The sequence below is a fragment of the Populus alba genome, chromosome 5 (assembly GCF_005239225.2).
Source record: "Populus alba chromosome 5, ASM523922v2, whole genome shotgun sequence".
Lineage (NCBI taxonomy): Eukaryota > Viridiplantae > Streptophyta > Magnoliopsida > Malpighiales > Salicaceae > Populus > Populus alba.
The window spans coordinates 14,024,572-14,040,821 of record NC_133288.1 but is presented as its reverse complement, the minus strand read 5'-3'; the positions used below and the strand labels follow the sequence as shown (position 1 = coordinate 14,040,821).

The following is a 16,250-nucleotide window of genomic DNA, read 5'->3' as shown; positions in this document are numbered from 1 at the left end:
AGTACACAAACACTCATCCCGAAGCTGACCAAAGACAACTATGATAGTTGGTGCATCAGATTGAAGGCATTCCTTGGTTCACAAGAATGTTTAGATATTGTACAATATGGTTATGATGAACCAGAGTCTAAAGAAGCAGAAGATGCTATATAAGAGGCACATAAGCAAGCCCTGAAAGTCAACAGATAGAAAGACAAGAAAGCAAAGACCATCATCTATTAAGGTCTTGATGAAGACACGTTCGAGATTATTGCTTCCGCTGAAACATCAAAACAAATATGGGAGGCTCTCCAACAAAAATACAAAGGTGCTGACAGAATAAAAAAGATTCATCTTCAATCTTTGCGAGGTGAATTCAAATTATTGCAAATGAAGTCCTCGGAGTCTATTTCTGATTATCACACAAGAATTATGGTGATAGTCAATTAAATGAGAAGAAATGGAGAAGCCATCTCAGATTCTCGAATTACTGAGAAAATTTTGAGATCCCTAGATCCAAAATTTGATTTTGTTGTTGTCGCTATTGAAGAGTCCAAAGAAGTGGACAAGTTGACAGTTGATGAGCTTATGAGTTCTTTGCAAGCTCATAAGTAAAAGATTGTAAAGCGAAATGGAGATAAGGCCATTGAGCATGCCTTACAAGGAAAGTTGTCTCTCAAGGACAGATATGAGCAAGGGGAGACTTCAACAAGTGGATATACCACTCAAGCAAGAAGTCAACAATCCAAAGGAGGATTCTAGAGATTCCAAGGAAGAGGATCTTGGAATACAGGCTTTAGAGGAAGAGGTGGTAGAAACACCACCAGAGGAGGTCAAGGACAACAAGCATTCACTCCTAGAGGAAGAGGAGGCTGTTACAATAACCGTGACAGGAGGAATATCCAATGTTATAGTTGCAATCAATTTGGGCACTATAACACTGAATGCCGAAGGAAAGCTCCGTTAGAGATACGTGAGCAAGCCAACTATGCAGAGAAGGATGACAGAGGAGCAGCTGCATTACTTGTCCAACAAGGACTTGACGATGATGTAAAACAAGTAGCGGAAGCATACATGCTCAAGAGGGATCACCCGAAATTCAAAGGCAACTGAATTTCGGCAGTCGAAAGTCGGAATGCCGCGAAACTCACCGGGTCAATGCGTTTCGCCGTTTACGGAAGAAGTCAGTGGCTATGCCCTTGATGTCCACCCTTTTTTGGCCAAATTCTATCGTTTCAGCCCCGAAATCGTCATTTTTGCCATTTTAGGAAAGTTTTGTTTTAGCCATAACTTTTGATTTCCGAGTCCGAATTGACTTTCATCAATTCCTGCTTGCTCAAGATTTATAGGCCTTTCATATTCTGCATTTATCTCAAATTTGCCATTTATGGTAAATTTAATGTTTTATGTCGTTTCTTTATCCGTCATGAGTTTAGGTTAGGGTTTTGCTTTAAATACCATTGTAAAGCCCTAGCCGGATTTTAACCTATTAATTTTTGAATAAAGAACCTTGAGTTTTCTGAGAGTTTCTCTCGTTGTAGATCATTTACAGAATATTGACGTTGGTCGTATTCTTTTATTGTTTTCCGCTGCGTCAATTGGTATCAGAGCACGGATTTGCCGAATTCGATGGCGAATAACGAAGCAAGAGATGAAAAGTCTATTGGCGGAGACCATGGAGTAGAGGCCTTGTGGGCGGCAATGGAGGAGACACGACAACAAGTAGCGCAGATTCGTGAGATGCTTGCTGCTGGGGTTAACCTCAACGTCAATAACAGGCCACCAGTTAACAGGGCTCGCGCCTCGCATCCAACCTGTTGATAGAAGACGTAACCCAACACCTCGCATCCAACCTGACAGTGAGGATGATTCAGATGAAGAAGATGACATGGGATACGGTTTACCTCCACCTGCGAGACGTCCGAGGGAGCAAGATGATTATCGTCTGAAAGCAGATCTGCCCAGTTTCAATGGGAATCTGCGAATTGAAGATTTTCTTGATTGGGTTACCGAAGTGGAGCGATTCTTTGAGATGATGGAGATACCAGAAGAAAAGATGGTGAGGTTTGTAGCCTTCCGATTGAAGGGAGGGGCTGCAGTATGGTGGGATCAATTACAGAAGAATCGGCAGCGACAAGGAAAGGCGCTTGTAAGGACTTGGCGTAGGATGAAGCAACTGATGATAGGGAGGTTTCTGCCACCAGATTATGAACAATATCTGTTTCAAGTACTTCAAGACTGCTCACAAGGATCCAGATCTGTGTTTGACTATACTACGGAGTTCTCTAGGCTCTTGGAGCGAAACAATCTTAATGAAACAGAGGGGCAACGCGTAGGTAGGTATATGAATGGATTGAAGTCGTGATTGTGAGATAATATTGGGTTACAGGTGGTTTGGACTGTGGAGGAAGCTCATAATCTGACATTGAAGGCTGAACTGATGGAGCGAAGAGGAGGAGTTTCAGGGTTTCGCCGAAACAATCCAGAGTCTTCGTTTAATACCAGAGACAAGGGTGGCAACAACAGCCAAGTAGGCATGTTGAATTAGAACAAAGAAGGAGGCAGCAGCAGCAGCTAAGCAACCCAAGGCAACAAGAATATACCCCAAAATCCAAAATCAGAACACGAACACGAACTTGAATCCCAACCCTTACGCCAGACCTACACCTGGAGTCTGTTATCGCTGTCGAAAACCTGGGCATCTCTCTAACACTTGCCCAGATCATTGCAGACCTATCAACTGGATAGAAGGAGAAGGAGGGGATCCGGAGGCTACTAGAGAGGATGCAGGGGAGGATGACTGTTATGAGGGGGTAGAGTTCGCTTAAGAGGATGGAGAACGAATCAATTGTGTAGTGCAGCGAATATTATACACTCCAAGGCAAGAGGATGCAGGACAGCGGAATAATATCTTCCGCTCATACTACACCGTGAGCCAGAAGGTGTGCGACTTAATTGTGGATAGCGGGAGTTGCGAGAACTTCGTTGCAAGGGGCCTAGTTGAACACTTAAAGCTACCAACCGAGAAGCACTCGACTCCATACACTATCGGCTGGATCAAGAAAGGACCCACGGTGAAGGTAACTGAAATCTGTCGTGTTCCTATTTCCATTGGAAAAATATATAAAGATGATGTAGTTTGTGATGTGATTGATATGAATGCTAGTCATGTGTTGTTGGGTCGGTCGTGGCAGTATGATGTTGATATTACCTACAAGGGTCGGGATAATACTTATTTGTTCACGTGGGGGTCACATAAAATTGCCATGGCTCCTTACAAAAGGAAGGCACTGTCCGGAAGGGCTTCTGAAGTGGAGAAGCAGTCGTTTTTAACAGTGTCCAGTTCGAAAATAGAGTATGTGGCAGACATCAAGGGTGCGCCAGAGTTCTATGCGCTTGTAGTGAAGGCCCTCGTGGTGGAAGGGGAAGTTGAGGCTTCGATGACAGTCCCTGACAGGTTGAAACCATTGATAGATCAGTTCAGGGATATCACTTCGGAAGAATTGCAGAATAATCTACCACCCTTGAGAGATGTCCAGCATCATATAGACCTCATACCGGGGGCCAGCTTGCCGAATTGTCTCATTATCGGATGAGTCCGAAAGAGAATGAGGTCTTGAGGGAGAAAATTGAAGAGTTATTACAGAAGGGTTTTATCCGCGAAAGCATGAGTCCGTGCGCGGTTCCTGCGTTGTTAACGCCAAAGAAAGATGGGAGTTGGCGTATGTGTGTGGACAGCCGAGCTATCAACAAGATAACCGTCAAGTATCACTTCCCGATTCCCCGCCTAGATGACATGTTGGATCAACTTGAGGGTTCAAAGTTATTCTCAAAAATTGACCCCCGCAGTGGATACCACCAGATTCGGGTCAGACCAGGGGACGAGTGGAAGACAGCATTCAAAAGTAAAGACGGGTTATATGAGTGGCTGGTTATGCCGTTTGGGTTATCAAACGCGCCCAACACTTTTATGCGCGTGATGAATCAGGTATTGAGGCCTTTTATGGGGAAATTTGTTGTCGTTTATTTCGACGATATCCTTATCTATAGTAAGACCGCGGATGAGCATGTGGAGCAGTTACGGGATGTGTTGGCAGTGCTACAAGAGAACCAGCTATTCCTTAATCTGAAAAAGTGCAGCTTTATGACAGAAAGCTTGTTGTTTCTGGGTTATGTGGTCAGTTCAGAGGGGATTCATATGGATGAAAAGAAGGTCCGAGCAATTAGAGAATGCCTGCACCAAAGACCGTGGGTGAAGTTCGGAGCTTCCACGGATTAGCCACTTTCTACCGCTGATTTATTAGGAATTTCAGTACTGTCATGGCACCGATAACTGAGTGCATGAAGAAAGGCAAATTTCAGTGGGGGGAAGAGGTAGAAACGAGCTTTGCATTGATAAAAGAGAAGTTGTGCACCGTGCCAGTATTGGCCCTACCCAGTTTTGAGAAGATTTTCGAAGTTGAATGTGATGCGAGTGGCGTGGGAATTGGGGTTGTGCTGTCCTAGGAGAAACGACCAGTAGCTTTCTTCAACGAGAATTTGAGTGAGGCTCGTCAGAAGTGGAGTACGTATAACCAAGAGTTTTACGCGGTGGTCCGAGCTTTAAAGCATTGGGAACACTATATAGTGCAGCGGGAGTTTGTTTTGTACACTGATCACCAAGCTCTGAAATTTATTAATAGCCAGAAGCACTTGGATAACATGCATGTCAGATGGGCAACTTTCCTTCAGAAGTTCCCTTTTGCTATTCGACACAAGTCTGGTGCTTTGAATCGGGTTGTTGATGCGTTGAGCTGTCGTGCCAATCTACTAGTGACATTGGCTCATGAGATAGTGGGGTTTAAGTGCCTAAAAGAGTTGTATCAGGAGGATGAGGATTTCAAAGAAATCTGGGCGAAGTGCATTGAGAAACACCCCGTCAGCAATTTTCATGAGAGCGAAGGTTTTCTGTTTTGCGAAAATCATTTGTGTATACCCTGGATGTCGCTGCGAGAGAAATTGATCCGTGACCTTCATGGGGGTGGATTGAGTGGGCACTTGGGCAAGGACAAAACTGTGGCTAGCTTAGAGGAACGATATTTCTAGCCGCAACTGAAGAGAGACGTCGGTAATTTTGTAAAGAGGTGCTATATATGTCAGGTATCTAAATGTTAGTCGTAAAATACTGGTCTCTATACACCTTTACCTATTCCTAACAATATTTGGGAGGATTTAGCTATGGATTTTGTGCTGGGGTTGCCTCGCACCCAGCGAGGGGTGGATTCTGTTTTTGTGGTGGTTGACAGGTTTTCAAAGATGGCTCACTTCATCCCTTGCCGAAGACCTCAGATGCTTCACATATAGCCCGATTATTTTTCAGGGAAGTGGTCCTACTTCATGGAGTGCTGCAGTCTATTACTTCTGATCGCGACACAAAATTCCTTAGCCACTTTTGGGTAACTTTATGGAAGATGTTTCAGACTTCGTTGAACCGAAGCACAACTGCGCACCCGCAAACTGATGGGCAGACAGAGGTGACAAATAGAACTTTGGGAAATCTGGTTCGTAGCATTTGTGGGGATAAACCAAAACACTAGGATAATGCGTTGCCGCAGGTTGAGTTTGCTTACAACAGTGTTGTTCATAGCGCAATGGGAAGACTCCTTTTACTATGATATATGTGACACCACCAAGACACACAGTGGACTTAGTTCGTCTACCCAAGGGAGGTCCAGGATTTAGTATGCCCGCTGAGAACATGGTGACACAAGGCCAGACCGTGCAGGAGGAAGTGAGGCAGAGGTTGGAAGCAACAAATGCAAAGTACAAGCCTGCGACGGATAAGCACCGACGTCGCAAGGTGTTTGAAGAGGGAGATTACATGATGGTTTTCTTGCGCAAAGACAAGTTTCCCATGGGCACTTACAACAAGTTGAAGCCCAAGAAATATGGTTTGTATTAGGTTTTGAAGAAGATCAACGATAATGCCTATGTGATTGATCTTCCCGAAACCATGGGCATTTCCAAGACTTTCAACGTTGCAGATTTGTTTCAGTATTATGCAGAGGAACACTTGTATCCTGATCCTGATCTGGAACCTAACTCGAGGTCGAGTTCTTTTCAAGTGGAGGAGTCTGATGTAGAACAAGTAGCGGAAGCATACATGCTCAAGAGGGATCACCCGAAATTCAAAGGCAACTGAATTTCGGCAGCCGGGGTGTCGAAAGTCGGAATGCCGCGAAACTCACCGGGTCAATGCGTTTCGCCGTTTGCGAAAGAAATTAGTGGCTATGCCCCTGATGTCCACCCATTTTTGGCCAAATTCCATCGTTTTGGCCCCGAAATTGTCATTTTTGCCATTTTAGGAAAGTTTTGTTTTAGCCATAACTTTTGATTTTCGAGTCCGAATTGACTTTCATCAATTCCTGCTTGCTCAGAATTTATAGGCCTTTCATATTCTGCATTTATCTCAAATTTTCCATTTATGGTTAGGGTTTTGAGTCATGAGTTTAGGTTAGGGTTTTGCTTTAAATACCATTGTAAAGCCCTGACTGGATTTTACCTATTGATTTTTGAATAAAGAACCTTGAGTTTTCTAAGAGCTTCTCTCGTTGTAGATCATTTACAGAATATTAACATTGGTCGTATTCTTTTATTGTTTTCCGCTGCGTCAGATGAGAAACATGAGAATGTATGGTATCTAGATACTGGAGCCAGCAATCATATGTGTGGCTACCGAGAGTTATTTAGTGATGAGACCATACAAGGTCTAGTTACTTTTGGAGATACCTCAAAGGTTCCATTCAAAGGTAAAGGCAACATCCCAATCAAGTTGAAGAACGACGATCACAACTATATCGCCGATATTTATTATGTCCCAGCCATAAAGCAGAACCTGATCAGCTTAGGTCAACTTATGGAGAGAGGTTATACTTTTTACTCGAAGAATTGTCATCTGACAATTAGAGACTACAATTGGAGATTAATTGCCTATGTGAAAATGTCCAAGAATAGGATGTTTCCTTTGAACAACCAGTATGATGCAACAAGGTGTTTGAGTGTCATCACCAACAGTGAAGAATGGCTTTGGCACCTGAGGCTTGGACATCTGAATTTCACAAGTCTGAAGATGCTAGCAAGCAAGAAGATGGTCAAAGGTATGCCTCACATTGATCATCCAGATGAAGTATGTGAGAGTTGTGTCCTCAGCAAACATCACAGATCCAGTTTTGCCAAAGAAGTCAACTAGAAAGCAAAGAGGCCACAGGAGTTAGTGCACATAAATGTGTGTGGCCCAATAAAGCCTATGTCGACTGGACAAAATAGGTACTTCCTCACTTTTATTGATGATTTTAGCAAAAAGACGTGGATATATATTCTGAAGAGAAAGTCAGAAGTATTCAATTGTTTTAAAGATTTTAAAGCAATTGTGGAGAAGCAAAGTGGCTATATGATCAGAACCGTAAGATCTGATCAAGGTGGAGAATATTCAGCAAACGACTTTGAAGCCTTTTGTACATAACAAGGCATCAGACATCAGACAACACCAGCTTATACACCACAGCTGAATGGTGTAGCTGAGAGGAAGAATCGAACAATTCTTGACATGGCAAGAAGTCTGCTCAAAGCAAAGAAATTGCCCAAGCAATACTAGGCTGAAGCTGTATTATGTGCAGTGTATCTACTGAATCGCTGCCCAACCAGAAGTTTGCAAGGAGTCATTCCAGAAGAAGCATGGAGTGGTCACAAACCAAGTGTTACTCATCTACGAGTCTTTGGTTGTGTGGCATATGCAAAGATTCCAGATGCAAGAAGGACAAAGCTCGATGATAAAAGCTAGAAATGCATCTTTGTCGGATATGGTGAAAGAAGGATGGGATACAAGCTGTATAATCCCATCACGAAGAAAGCAATTATGAGTAGAGATGTTATGTTTGAAGAAGATAAATCTTGGCAATGGAATGATGACCAAGAAGCAGTCAAATGGATCAACACTGATTTGATCCTTGAAGATGAAGAAGTACCAATAGTACTTGTAGAAGAACCGATTGTACCAGCAGATGAACCACAAAGTTCGGTACACAAATTCCCTATATTCAATAGGAGGAACACACCAGAGTCATCATCATCAACACCATCATCAACATCCTCATCAGAAGGACCAAAAAGGATGAGAAACCTTGAAGAGCTGTACGATGCCACTCAAGTTATGGAAGATACAACTCTATTTTGTTTTTTTGCAGATAGTGACTCACTAAGCTTTAATGAAGCTATCACAGAAGATAAATGGATAAAAGCAATGGATGAAGAAATACATGCCATTGAGAAGAATGATACCTGGAAACTAATTGATCTACCAGAAAACAAGAAAGCAATAGGTGTCAAATGGGTCTACAAGACGAAGAAGAATGCAAAAGGAGAAGTGCAAAGATACAAAGCCAGACTAGTAGCTAAAGGCTACAAATAGAGAGAAGGCATTGACTATGGAGAAGTATTTGCTCCAGTAGCCCGACTAGAGACAATCAGACTGATGATCTCACTAGATGCACAATATAGATGGAAGATCTATCAACTCGATGTGAAGTCAGCATTTCTGAATGGCTTCCTAGAAGAAGAGATCTATGTTGAACAACCACTTGGATACATTGAAGCTGAAAATGAAGGCAAAGTATACAGGTTGAAGAAAGCTCTCTATGGTTTGAAGCAAGCTCTGTGTGCTTGGAATACCAGAATTGACAGGTATTTTCAAGATAATGGATTTGAAAAATGTCCATATGAACACGCAATATATGTGAAGAAAGAAGCAGATGACAACATATTATTTGCGTGCCTATATGTTGATGACTTGATATTTACGGGCAACAACCCTACCATGTTTGAAGACTTCAAACAACGTATGGTATAAGAGTTTGAGATGACATACATTGGTCTAATGTTACATTTTCTTGGCTTAGAAGGAACACAGAAAGAAGAAGGGATTTTGTATCCCAAAGCGGTTACGCCAAAGATATTCTTGAAAGGTTCAAGATAGAAAGCTGCAATCCGGTATCAACTCCAGTTGAGAATGGAGTAGAATTGAGGAAGAGTAAGGTTGGAAATGTTGATCCAACTTGCTTCAAAAGCTTAGTAGGAAGCTTAAGGTACTTGACATGTACCAGACCGGATATACTCTATGGAGTCGGACTCATCAGCAGATATATGGAGACACCAGACCAGTCTCACTTGAATGCAGCCAAGAGAATTCTTCGCTACATCAAAGGCACAATGAATGAAGGTATGTTTTATACCTCAAGTAAAGACTTTAATCTTGTAGGCTACTCGGATAGTGATTGGGGTAGAGATTTGGATGAAAGGAAAAGCACAACATGGTTTGTCTTTTTCATGGGAGACATATCTTTCACATGGTCATCCAAGAAGCAATTGATTGTAACTTATCAAGCTGTGAAGCAGAGTATGTTGCTGCCAACTCAGCTGTATGCCATTCAATATGGTTAAGGAATATGCTGAAGTTTCTGGGATTTCCTCAAGAAAATCCTATGGAGATTTATATTGACAATTGATCAGCAATTGCATTGGCAAAGAACCCTGTGTATCATGAAAGGAGCAAACACATTGATACATGTCATTACTTTATCCGGGAACATGTGAAGAATGAAGAAGTCCAACTAATATCTTGTAGAACAAATGATCAAGATGCAGACATCTTCACAAAGCCATTAAAAGGAGAAGTATTTATCATATTAAAGTTCATGCTTGGCATGACATCCCTCGATTGAGTTTAAAGGGGAGATTTGTTGAACTTAAACTCAATCTAGAAGGTCAAGGAAGGCAACCACCACCCAGCCAGCCACCAGCTGTCACTGACCAGCCGCCAGCCACTAGCTGCCACCGCCTAGCCGCATGCCGCCAGCCGCCTTCACACTTGAAAAGTTGAATTTTCTTGTTCTGAATTCGTGTATAAATAAGGTGCTAAGCTAATGTTATTTTGTGTGGAGAGTTTAGAGAGAAACACTAGATATAGAGAAAGAGGGTGTGTATTAAAGCTTTTGTGTTATTGTAAGCTTCTTGTTTTTGTAATAAAACTTTGTGTTTTATCCTCTCTGAGTGTTTCAAAGCCACCATCAGTGGTTTCTCCCACCAACAAGAGGCTCCTTTTCATGTCCATCTAGAGAAGGAGAAAGAGCAGTGTCGTCAACCCAAAATCCTTACAGGAGGAGCTAGCCCGAACAAATACCTCTTTCAAACAGATGATGTCCTTGTAGGGGATGGATCTGCCTCCCATGAGGCTGATGGCGTCTCTCCCTTTGAAGACCGCGTTCTGGTTGAGGATTGCTTTGAAGAGGATGATTTTGAGGAGGACCTGTTTTCTACTTCAGAAGATGGTTATAGGTCAGGGATTTGCTGTTTTTTTCCCCTGATCCAGTATCTGCAGCAGGCCCTTCCCATGTTTAAGGAGAAGCTGGTTTGGATTCCTCTTCTGGTGTATCTTTAGCTCCTGTCCCAACAGTTGATACTCAGGGTCCTCCTCATGCCTCAGGTACTCCTCCGCCTGCTACTAGTAAATGGCGAGATCTATTCTCCACTAATCGTAGAATGACAAGTCATTGAAACTATCACATTTCTCTGCTCTATATAATGCTACTAATCGTACCTTAGTAGAAGATGATTTGGGTTAAATGGTGTCATTGTTAATGTATGGAAATGTACTGCTTCCTTATCCTTTCACGGTTCTAGTTGGCTCATTTATAGATTCTTGACTGAGGAAGATAAGCTTGTGGTTCTTAATGGGGACCATATTTGGTGTATGGAAGGCCCCTAGTTTTGAAATCCATGCCTGAGTACTTCAATTTCTCTCCAACTGAAATGACCATCACTGTCCCAGTTTGAGTTAAGTTCCCCAATCTTGCATTAAAGTGTTGGTCTGTCTAAGCAGTCTAGTGTAATTGGAAAGCCCTTGTAGAGTGATATGCTGACATCTTCCATGTCAAGACTCTACTTTTCTCGAGTTTTAATTGAGTTAGATTTGCTTGTTGAATTACCTCACTCTATTAATATTGTCTTGCCTAATGGAGCATGCTTGGTGCAACCTGTTGAGTATGAAACCCTTCCAAAATTCTACAAGCACTGCAGGGTTCTTGGTCACACAACTGCTATGTGCTCCAAAGTCTCACCTGCCATAAGGGCTAATAATAAGGGAAGTCAGGATTCTATTTCTGCAGGAAGGACCAGTTGGGAAAGCAATCGCAGCAATCATCAACATTCTACTAAGGCAACTTCCAGGGAGACCTTAAAGGCTAGTCAGGGTGTTGTCTAGGAGGCTTTATCTTTGGATCATATGCATCTTGATGCTAGGGTCATGGTTGATAGGTGTTGCGATGTTGCGGTCGTACAAATTAATTACCTTAGTTTAAATAAACAAGATAGTATAGAGCAAACAAATGGTTGATCCTACGAGGAAGTTTTAGTTCAGGTTTTTATACTAGATGTTATGCAATCTGAGGGGAATTGAGATTATCTAGGCTATAACAGAATAAAACAATCAAGCTAAATTAAATAAATCAGAAACTATCAAGAGAACAAACCTTGGTTTCAGGTAAACATTCACCTATGAAAATCAGAACTAATCATCGAAACGAAACATCAATTTATTTTTTGAATCTTTATCATTTCTTAACATTGATTAATTAACAGATCCGCCGTATAACAAACCCTAACCAACAAACAATCACAGTATTCACACTAGTAATTTAATTCAATGGCAGCCTTAAGAACTAGATAAATTGATTCATCTAGATAACATAATTTTTTTGCAATTCATGTTTGATTTTGTTTGAATGTTCTCCTTAAGATTAATAACTTAGATTTGCTACAATTATTAAACTCAGTTGCTTCACAAATTTATATATCACAACTTCGGTTTTGATAGTAAACTTAGCAATAGATTGTTCACAATAATAACTTAGAGTCTGCTCTAGCAATTTAAATAAACAATCATAGGAAATAAGTATAGGAAAACAAACATATTTATTTATCATATAAACTGGAAAAAAAAGGTAAAATAAATCTCATATTTTTTGGAATCTGAAGGTTTTTGTGTCCTTGCAAAAGAAAAGGAGTTTAGCCTTGCTTGTCTATTGAACAATTAATAATAATAATAAAAAAGTACAGGAATTTGGGTTTGTGGAGGAAAGGGTGTGTTTTTCTTCTCTTCTAGTTGCCCCTTTCTTTCCTTTCTCTCTTTCTTTTTATATCCTAGGAAACCTTAATCTCTTTTCTACAAAATAGTCATTTTCTAAGCAGACAATTTACATTTAAGTATTTCAATAATCTTGCATAAAATCTTTAAGCTTTGACTTTTGATTGAGAGGAGCTAAATTGCTGAAATAAAGACTTGGATGTCAGTTTGGATGCTTTGAGAAATACTTTGCACTTGTTTCTTCACAAAACCTATTTGCTGATAGAAAAATCATATCTTTCTCATATGAGACCTTTTTCTGCTGCAATTTGAGAGGTTGATAGGTCTTCGAGTCAAGAATCCAACAAAATTGAGTTTTCATCAAATCTATTTCTGTAGCTCAAGATATTCAAGTCGGAATGGCCGAAGGTCAACATTGGTAGAATGCGAGATTTGTCTTTGAAGAATGTGATTTCCATACTTTTTTTCTTTTTATTTTTCTTGCCATATATTTATTGAAAGGTATGGATGTTAACTTTTTAATGCCACTGGAATCACTTCGTTTCGACCTCTAGAGCTCAATTTCTACACAAAACATCAAGCAAATGTCAAATTTGCTAATTATCTCTAATTTTTTTTTAATACTACATCTAAAAGTTCTTTTAAAACATAAAATAAAAAAATATCAAAGCATTTTATATAAAAAAAATAAGCAAAATACTAGATAAATATAGATAAAATTATCGAATAATATGGTTGTATAAATAAGGAGACAACCAAACCATTGGTGTCATGACAAAGTACAATCTTGGTCCTCCCACCACTACAAGCAATGAGCATGGCAATAGCAGGGGGAATGTTTTTAACAGGTTGGGCCCTCTACACCTATTTTAACCACCAATATTGGGGAAGATAATGCACCTGGTGAGCAGAGATTGGACCCTATGCAGAGGCTAAAGCAGGGAATTCGTCTTACGCATGGATAACTGTTAAGGAAAGATGAAATGGGGGGAAAAGGCCAAAGTATCAGGCTAGGACCCTGGATACAGGAAATTCATCTACTCTACACAAGGGCAAAGAAGTTGCTCCATCTGCTGAAGTCTGTAATGATAGGGCAGGGAATGGATCTTCGGTGAGCATGATCACTAGAACCTCAGCAAGAAGAAATCCCAACAAACTACCTGGAAATGGGGGGGAGCCTCCTGCCCCTTCTTCCTGCCATTGATAATGTATAGCTGGAATATTAGAGGGCTAAATAATCCCCTGAAGCAACATGAGGTTGTTAGCCTCATGAGGAGAAACAAAATTAATATTCTTGGCCTTATGGAAACCAAATCGACTGCTTCCAAAGTAACCTTCATGCACAAGTTTCGACTTCAAAACTGGAAGTTTGTAAGTAATGTTGAGGCTGCTTCAAATGCGAGAATTGTTATTTTTTGGAATCCTTCTACTGTAAATGTGGACATGCTTCATATCCCTGCCCAGGGTATTCATGTGTTAATCTGCAGCTTGGAAACTCAAATCAGTTTTGCTAAAACATTTGTATATGGCTACAATACTATCTCTGCGAGGAGAGACTTATGGGAGGATTTAAAGCAATGGAACCATATGTCACCATGGATGATTCTTGGGGATTTCAACTCCATTCTCTCTCAGGAAGATAAGTATAATGGCAACTCTATCTCTAATTATGAAGTATCTGATTTCAGGAACTGTTGTGCTGAGCTTGACCTTGCCGACCTGAACTTCACTGGCTGTCATTTCACTTGGTCGAATGGTACTATGTGGAGTAAGATTGATAAGAGTTATGGTCAACTCCCTATGATTTAGTTTGCCAGGCAAACTCATATGCATTTCAGTAATCCTGGAGCTTTCTCTGACTATTACTCAGCTTCAATCCAATTTGGCCTTCGACAAGTTCGTGCTCAATAAATCTTCAAATTCTTCAACATTGGGGGTTGATCACTCTCGGTTCTTGGAGCTTGTTTCCAGTAAATAGGCAGAAGGTGTTTCAGGCGCACGTATGTATTATTTTTTGCAAAAGGCTCAAGTTTCTGAAAGGGCCTTTACGGGAACATAATAGACTGCACTTCAGCCACATATCTGAACGAGTTGCTAAAGCTGTTTCTGAATTGGACTGCCATTAAACTATCCTGCTGCATGATAAAAATAACCCCCAGCTTTTGCTGCGTGATAGAAACCTTAGAATGAACCTCTTGAATCTTAAAGCTGCAGAAAAGATATTCTTTGGTCAGAAGCCTAAAAATGCCTTTTTTCAAAGAATGCGATCAGAGCAATCGGTTTTTCCACTCCCTGATTGGTCAAAAAACACACAAAGAATCACATTCTGGCTATACGGTGTGCTGATGGATCATTTACTTCATTGGTCGACGAAGTTGGTGAAGTTTTTGTCAGATTTTACTAGGAGCTCCTTGGTACTCCAAAGACTATTGTTCCTATTGACTTTGAGGTGGCCCACAATGGCCCCTGCCTTGATGACAGTTCCCATAGTCTTCTCCTAGCTCCTGTATCAAATGATGATATCAAAGAAGTTCATTCTAGTATTGCTAATGAAAAGGCCTGGGACCTGATGCTTACTCCCTTTTCTTTAAGAAATCGTGGTCTGTTGTTAAGAATGAGTTTTGTGCTGTTATTAAAGATTTTTTTACCTCTGGGGAACTCCTAAAGTAGGCTAATCACTCCATTATAACTCTTATACCTAAATCGACTAATGCTTCTTCTACTACTGATTTTCGACCCGTTTCTTGTTGTAATGTCATCTACAAAGTCATTTCCAAGATATTGGCCAGACGTCTTGCTTCTGCCCTTCAGGGTATCATTAGTCCTGCCTAGAATGCTTTCTTGCGAGGGCGAAATATGACCGATGGTATCAATCTCTTACAGGAGCTTCTTCGACAATTTGGAAGGAAGAGGGCCTCCCCTGGATGCATCATCAAAATTGATTTTAGAAAGGCTTTTGATTCCATCTAATGGCCCTTCATTCGGAATTTACTCTTGCTTCTTGGGTTCCCAAGCTGGTTTGTCCACCTAGTCATGAAATGAAATGTGTTGAGACCACATCTTTTTCGGTTTCTGTTAATGGCAACTTATTTGGTTTTTTTACAAGTAAATGTGGGGTTAGGCAGGGTGATCCACTTTCTCCCGACATCTTTATTGTATGCATGGAATACTTATCTAGGATGCTTTAATTGGCTTCCCAAAAGGCTGACTTTCACTTTCACCCAAGTGTAGCCCCCTTGGTTTATGCTATCTAGCTTTTGCTGATGATATTCTTCTGCTATGTCGATATGATAGGCCTTCGATTGATAGCTTGCTTCAGCAGCTGTTGACTTTCGGGAGTATGACCGGTCTGTACATTAATGGTTCAAAATCCTCCATTTTTTTCGGTGGAGTTGGTGAAATTGCAAAGCAAGATATACTGCAACATACAGGGTTTTCTGAAGGTCACTTCCCTTTCAAGTATCTTGGAGTGCCTCTAAGTCCTCACCGGCTGTTGGCTGGTCAATATTATCCTCTCCTGCACAAGTTGAAGTCGTGCATTCAAAGCTAGCTTGGGAAGCACCAGTTGTATGCTGGCAGGCTGGAGCTTATTCGATCTGTTATGCATGGAGTAGTCCAATTATGGATTAGTATTTTTCCCATTCCAGGTCTTGTTATCAGTAAAATCACCTCCCTATGCAGGAATTTTCTATGGAGCGGAAATCAGCTCTGGTTGCATGGAAAATTTTTCTGAGACGGGTTTTTGGTTTGGATTTTGGATGTCTTCTGCAGATGGTTAGACGTTGTACTCCGGCTGTGAGGTTTAATTTTGTTTCCATGCAACTGCGCTTCCCTCTTGTGTCCTGCTGCTGGATGGTTCCATCCCTCTTGGTCTTCTCGACTGCTGAGATTGGTTTTCTTTTGTTATTTTTATTGGTTAACTTCGGCACCAATTCCAGTTATAGGTTATTTAGTTAATTATTTTTACACTTGTAAATTTTGGTTGCCTTTTTGTCTAGGGAGCCTGCTCCCTTTGTTTCTCATCTTTGTCTGTAATTGGTTCTCTTATGGACTTTTTTATCATGGGAGTTTGTTCCCTTTGTTTCTTCTCATTAGC

At 41.0% G+C, this 16,250-nt stretch overlaps 1 pseudogene; it reads left to right on the top strand.

Moving 5' to 3' along the window:
* The first annotated feature begins 13,360 nt into the window (after window positions 1-13,360).
* Window positions 13,361-16,250, top strand: part of LOC140955635 (uncharacterized) — a 121,835-nt pseudogene continuing 118,945 nt past the window's right edge.